Below are 7,970 nucleotides of genomic sequence, written 5' to 3' on the forward strand. Positions count from 1 at the left end.
ATCTCCTGACCTTGTGATCCGCCCGTCTCGGCCTCCCAAAGTGCTGGGATTACAGGCTTGAGCCACCGCGCCCGGCCCATGTTGTCTTTTCTTAACATCACTTCTTCCTCTTCTCTGATCTTTTTCCTGACTGGAGTTCCAGGACTAGAAGTTGCTCATGCCTGGATCTCTATCCCCTTCTGCTGTCTCTACATAACTGCTCTCTCTGAGAATGGCATCATTCTATTCGTCATCATCACTGAGTCCAGTCTCCACAAACCAATGTACTATTTCCTCTCTATGCTCTCAACCACTGACCTGGGCTTGTGTGTTTTGACACTAGTCGCTATGCTGGGTATATTCTGGTTCAGTCAAGCAGAAGGAATAAAAGAAAGTTTAGATAAGAAATTAATGAAATAGAAAATAGAAAAAACAACAGTCAACAAAGCAAAGTTAATTATTTGATACAAGTGAATTAGTAATTTTAAAACTTCTCAAGAAGAAAAACATAGACCTAGATGATTCACTGGCAAATTTCACTAAAAACTTAAAGAAAAATTAATATCAATTCTTCATAAGCTATTTCAAAAATAGAAGAGTAAATACATCCTAACTCATTTTATGAAGTCATTTTATCATGATGTCAAAACTATGCAAAGACATCACAGAAAAAGAAAATTGTTAAGATTTATTGTGAATATAGATGCAAACATCATCAATTAAATATAGCAAACTAAATCCAGCAACATATAAAAAGGATTATATACCATGACTAAGTGAAATTTATTCCAAGAATGCAAGGTTGATTTAACATTAGAAAAAACCTATAAAGCAATGAATAGGATAAAGAACAAAAACTACATGATCATCTCAAAGATGTAGAAGAAGCATCTGACAAAAATTCAACTATCATTTTTGATAACAACACTCAACAATGTAGAACAAAAAGGAACTTTGTAAACTGATAATAGATATTTATGAAAAACCCACAGGTAACACGATCCTTAATGGGGAAAGTCTGAATAGTCCCCTCTAATATAATGAAAAAGGCAAGGGTGTCCACTCTCATCTATTTTATTCAACATTGCCCTGGAGGTTCGAGCCACAACAGCTAGACAAGGCAAGGAAATAACATCCAGGGAAAGGAGAAGGTAAAACTATTTCTATTTGCTTTGACATCATCTTTTGATTAATGATGATCATCATCATGATCTAAGAATTTTAAAATTCTTAGAATTTTCTACTCTATTTTTTAATCTACTAAATATTAAAACAAATAAATGGGTTCAGAAAAGTTGCAGAATATAAGATCAATTAAAAAATTGTATTTCCATACACTAAAAATGAACAATCTAAAACTGAAATTAAGAGAAAAATTCCATTTACAATAGCATCAAAAAGAATAGATTAGTTAGAAATATATTTAATTAAAGAGGCATAAGACTTGCACACTGAAACCAAAATATTGCTGAAATAAATTAAAGATGGAACAACATATTGTAAATGTAAATGGAACAACATGTCATATTCATGGATTTGAAGACTTACTCTTGCTAAGATGGCTGTAATTCCCAAGTTGGTTTACAAATGTAATCACCATCAAAATTCAATCTTGCTTCCTTGCATAAATTGTCAAGCTGGTCCTAAAATACATACAGAATTTTAAGGGTTCCAGAAGAGCCAAAATAATCTTGAAAAAGAAGAGCGAAGTTGGGTGCTTCATGCTTACTAATATCAAAATTTATTACACAGCTGCCATTATTCAGACAGCGCATAGTACTGGCATAGGACAGACATATCCATCAATGAACTGGAATTGAGAGTCAGGAAATGTAGGTCATCAGACCACAAAAATCCATGCCTGATCAGATTGGGAGAATTGTTTACCAGTTGGGCTTCCTGGATTTTCAATGAACTCAATGAGAGGCTTTCTCATTTCCACTTTTGACAGAGAAAAGGAAAGTTATGTTTATATATATATGTGTGTGTATATATATATACACACACGCACACACACACACACACATATATATATATATATGCTGACGCCTATTAGGTTAAATCATGAAGTCATTAAATATATTTGATGAATAGCAAAAAGAGTGGACTGTGTTTATCTTGAACATGTTTGCCCTCAAATCTGTTTATTTCCCTTACTCTACCCTGCTCAATACCTCCAAGGAGCTGACCCTTGCAGGCTAGCTATTTCAGCCTTCCATGTTAGCCGTATTCTAGTTGGGTTTGGCCCATGGGAGAAACTAGTTAAGTCTGAAAGTGAGGCAAGGAGTTAGGGAGTTTCTTACTGCCCTCTCTGTTTGGGGCAGCTTCTCTGGCCGTGTTGCATTTTCTCCACATGTCCACCTTCTATCAGGGTGCCATAGCTCCTGAGCTCCAATCACACCAAGGAGATTCCAGCCACAAGGCTATAGTAGCTTGCTGCAATCAGGTTACCTCACCATCATCTGCCCAGCTGTCAGGTTTCTCCATCACATCAAGAATAACATCCTTCGAAAATATTTGTAGCGGCTTCTAATTTTCTGCTTAAACTCTGACTTTTACATTGTATTGCCCAACAATTTAGCTTCCAGAGTTACATATGAACTAGGAAGATGCTCATCATACAATTTTTAAAGCTTTGGATAAAAATATTTAATATTTAATGAAAAATATTTAGTTTTTTCAGCCATGGCAAAAAAAAATGGGAACAATTTAAATGGCTGTGACTAGGGAGATGATTTTTTATGCAAAGCATGTAGTATGTTTCTAACATAAAATGCTACACACAAGTTTTTTAAACCATATATAATTATATAAATATTATATACATCAACATGCATGATCTCAAAATAGATTTAGTTAATAAAGCAAAATGCACATTGAATATTGAATATGTAAATAGAATTCATTTACCTGATTTTAAAATTTCTAAACAATTCCATGTGCTCTGTGTGTGTGTATGTGTATGTGCATGTGTATATATTCAAGAAAAATTTAAAGACTTTAAAAGGAATGATGCTCACCACTTTGAGATAGTGTTTACCTCTAGCAAGCACCTCCTAAGAAAAAAAGAGGAAGACTATTAAGAGGGGACAAAAGGCAATATTTTGCTGTGATCATATTTATCAGAAACAAAATTGTGAGATAGAGATTTGTACGCAGAAAACTTATTAAAGTGTACTTTCTGAAATAGCATCCATAATAGAAGTAAGGGAGGCCTGACTGGGCAAAAGGGGATCTGAACTGTGTCACACTTATAACAGAGGCCTCAAGTCCCATGGGCACTCCAGAGCTGAAATGGCCCTTCAGAGTTGTCTAGGCAAGGGCGACAAGTCCTCTGTACTCCTGTATTGACCAGTCACTGGATAAGCCCCTTAATAAACTTGGGTGTGGCAACTCCACTGGTCCAAGGGCAATTTCTAGAGAAGGACTCAGCTGTAAGCAGTCAGTACCCAGTACTCTGGAAAGCTATGGAAATCATGCCTTCATTCTGAAGAGAGGATTAATATGTGTAAGTTTTAATCTATTCTTGGATTATAATATAATGTTTAACAAGGAATGATTTCCCTATATTAAATTACTCAGGTCCTTTCCAATTGTTAATGCCATGTGAAAATCCAGTTGTGACTAGCATCTTTATTAATAATTTTTTCATATCTTATTTTTCCTTGAATATATCATTTTAATTACAATTACTGGATTTTAAAAGATAATAATTTACACCTCCTAATACATACCTCACTTTTAAACTTTTACTTTTCGGGAGAACTGTACCAGTTTATATTCCCAACAGCTGATCATGAGTGTATTCTGCTCACCTACACTCAGCAGTATTGTCACATTTTTACTTCAATATTTTCTAATTTAATAGTTGGATAATACAGCTCATTATTTTGTTCTATGACTTCTTAATTACTACTAACCCTGAATAGACAGGTTTTTTGTTTGTCTGTTTTTTGTTTTTTGTTTTGAGACAGAGTCTTGCTCTGTTGCCCAGGATGGAGTGCAGTGGCATAATCTTGGCTCACTGCAATCTCCACCTCCCAGGTTCAAGCAATTCTCTTGCCTCAGCCTTCAAGTAGCTGGGATTACAGGCATCCGCCACCACACCTGACTGATTTTTGTATTTTTATTAGAGACGGATTTTCACCATGTTGACCAGGCTAGTCTTGAACTACTGACCTCAGGTGATCCACCCACCTCGGCCTTCCAAAGTGCTGAGATTACAGGCGTGAGCCACCGTGCCCAGCCAAGTATTTTTTTTATTAGGATTGTCATGTACCTTGTACTAAATCAAACATTTTAAAAAATACAGATTTTTTTTCAAATATGGCCATAAAAGTTTCTTTTTAAATAATAAAATCTTTATATTTGCTATTTATAAATGTTTGATGACTGTAAGCAAACATTTTAGCAAATGCTATTAAACAGACCATGTGATACCCAGTGAGCAATATCTCCTTCTAAATGATCTGATTGAAAGTAAGAAGTGATACTGATTGTCTTTTATAATGTAACTAAAGTTGATGAACAAACAGTATGCATGAGATGTTATCTTTAAAGCAAATGGAGTTTTTGTTTTGGTTTTTATTTTCTTATTTGTTTTTTATCCCTCACTCCCTTTATAGCTACTCAGTGGAAAACATTTTTTCTTACCCCTGTATAAAAATGTTGACAAGCAATAAAAGATTTTTGCTTATCATAAAAAATAGAAAGTCTTACTTGATTTTTATGGATTTTTGTTTTTGGTTTTGTTTTGTTTTAGAGACAGGGTCTCTGTCTTCACCCAGGATGGAGTGCAATGGCATGATCATAGTTCACTGCAACCTCAAATTCCTGGCCTCAAGCAATCCTGAACCTCCTGCCTCAGCCTCCTGAGTAGCTAGCGCTATAGGTGTAAGCCCTACTGTGCCTGGCTAATTTTTTAACTTTTTTGTAGAGATGGGATCTCAGTATACTGCTTAGGTTGGTCTCAAACTCCTGGCCTGAAGTGATCCTCGCACCTCAGCCTCCCAAAGTGCTGGGATTACAAGCGTGAAGCACCACCCTGGGCCAAAAAGTCCTACTTAAAGTTATAAAACACACTTTCAATTTAGAAATAAATTAATCAACACTTGCATCTTCATTCAAAAATAATACTCCTCTCTGCTATCTGAGCTAAAGCTGGCTACAGGTAGTCCTCAGGGACATCTAGAGAGAGGCTTCATTGGCTTCTCTTCTCTTTCACACACTCATATATTTCTAGCTATTATTTTAACACTGTCAAGGTCAAAACTAAAAGAAAATAAAACCAATGGTAAATTTTTTTTTTCTTTGTAACAAAGTTGCGCTCTTGTCTCCCAGGCTGGAGTGCGGTCGCACGCTCTCGGCTCGTTTCAACCTCTGCCTCCTAGATTCAAGTGATTCTCGTGCCTCAGCCTTTGATTAGCTGGTACTACAGGCACATGCCACCACACCTGGCTAGTTTTGAAGTATTTTTAGTGGAGCCTGAGTTTCACCATGTTGTCCAGGCTGGACCTCAAGTGATCCACTTGCCTCAGTCTCCCAAAGTGCTGTGATTACAGATGTGAGACACCATGCCTGACCTAGTAAAATTCTTATTTATTCAATATTGTCATAAGATGTTTTCATATTTGCTAGGCTTAGTGGTTTTGGGGACTTTCTCTTGGACTTCTTTTATGAGTTCATCCAAGTCTCCCAACAAACACTACTGGTTTCTCACCAGAGGTTGCTTTGATCTGGTGAATGTGCTTTATTTCTTTCCGCAGCCCAGAAGTTACCCCCAGTTCTCTTCTGTTGAGGCTTTACTGTGCCTCCAGACTGCCCTACTGGACATCATCTAAGAGGACCTTTTTACAGGCTCTCTCAAATACACACAGTGTACTTCTGGTCCACAGGACACACTCAGGCAGTCTTGCACAAGCAGATTTGTGAGAGTAGTATGGACCCTATATATGAAACAGCAATTCTTTCTACTCTACCACCACAGAAACTCTCCTTTTTTCTGATTTTCAGCTGCCTCAGAGGAAGTCAGTCATCAGTGAGTGCACTCACTACCTCAGCTCTCTCTGAAGGGAGTCATTATATCTCTGCCCAACCACCTGATGAGACAGTGAATAAGATCTTAACACAGTTTTCTCTAAAGTGGTCCTCTTCACAAGTCTTATGATGAGAACCCCCATTTAACAGCACCTCCTGTGTCATAAGATACTATGTCCATACTACCTCTATATCACAATTTTCCGACATCAGAGAAAGAAAAGAAAAGAAGTTCTCAGCAAACAAGGCTCTGACAACAAAAGCTGGCAGTTCTTGCAAAGACACCATTTGTCTCTTGCTTAAGATACTGAGCTAGCCCACCATCAGGGTGTGTAAAAAGATATTTGCAATTTTAAGATGCCAAGAATTCTGCTATATACATGTTTCTCTATTTCCTCTTTGGGCATGCAGATTAGCAGGAAATAAAACAGTCTTAAATTTCACTTTCTAGGATGTTATCTTTGTGTCTATATATTAGTCAGTTCTCACACTGCTATAAATACCTGAGACTGGGTAATTTATAAAGAAAAGAGGTTTAATTATGTCACGGCTCTGCAGGTTCTACAGGAAGCATGGTGCTGGGGAGGCCTCAGGAAACTTACAATCATGGCAGAAGGCAAAAGGGAGCAATAATTCACATGGCTGAAGAAGGAGCAAGGGGGAGGTGCCACATACTTCTGAACAACCAGATCTCATGAGAAATCACCATGCAAAAACAACACCAAGAGGGATGGTGTTAAGCCATGAGAAACTGTCCCTGTGATCCAATCACCTTCCACCAGGCCCCACCTCCAACAATAGGGATTACAATTCAACATGAGATTTAGGCAGGAACACAGATCCAAACTCCATCGGTCTATAATAATTTCTTTAATTCTTCAGTGAATTGCATATTCTCTTTGTCACCTAACCTGTCTTCCTTGATAGTCTGACAGCTCACTTTGGAATTTAGTAGTTGTGATTTTTCTGCCTCAGCCATAACTAGGGAGGAAAAATTCAATTTTAACATTGTATTATAGCAATCAATGAAGTTGTTCTATTGGATTCATTTATACAGAAAGTTTCTCCTACCACCTCATATCCCTTTCTGGGATTTTTGTGTAGGAACCATGGAGAACTTATCTTTAGATTTTATATTCTCCAAAATATTGGGGTATAATTTTTGTTTCCAAACCATTAGAATGGCAAATTTCTAATCCTTGCATTTCACAAGGTAAATAGTAAATCGGTTCCTTTAACCTTATGTTTTTAATGTAAACTAAAGTCAAAAGAACAATACTACTGCAGAACTGAAGCCTCTCTCCTCTTAGTCCGAAACTTTAGCTGTCTATGCTATTTAGGCCAGAGAAAATGTACAAGGCTTTGTGTCCAGATCCCTACAAGTCATCTAACCAGGAGGCCACAAGTCCACCCCACCTTCCATTTCTGGTTTCAGGTCCTGAAGAATATAGAGAAAATCCTGCTTTTCCTGGGGTTTTAAATGCTGACAAAAGCAAGGCTTATGGTAATAAGACCCAGATCAAAGGCCTGTCCTCCTGGTTCAGCCTTCCTGCCTCCACTCCTGCCTCCACCATGTCCATCAGGGTGACCCAGAAGTCCTACGAGGTCTCCACCTCTGGCCCCCTGGGGCTTCAGCAGCCACTCCTACACGAGTGGGCCTGTTGCCTGCATCAGCTCCTCGAGCTTCTCCCCAGTGGCACCAGCAACTTCCGGGGTAGCCTGGGCAGAGGCTATGGTGGGACCAGTGGCATGGGAGGCATCACAACTGACACAGTCAACCAAAATCTGCTGAGCCTCCTTAACCTGGAGGTAGACCCCAACATCCAGGCCGTGCCCACCCAGGAGTAGGAGCAGTTCAAGACCCTCAACAGTCAGTTTGCCTCCTTCATCGACAAGGTACAGTTCCTGAAGCAGCAGAACAAGATGCTGGAGACCAAGTGGAGCCTCCTGCAGCA

This window comes from Colobus angolensis, unplaced genomic scaffold, assembly GCF_000951035.1.
Source record: "Colobus angolensis palliatus isolate OR3802 unplaced genomic scaffold, Cang.pa_1.0 Scaffold616, whole genome shotgun sequence".
In the NCBI taxonomy this organism is placed as follows: domain Eukaryota; kingdom Metazoa; phylum Chordata; class Mammalia; order Primates; family Cercopithecidae; genus Colobus; species Colobus angolensis.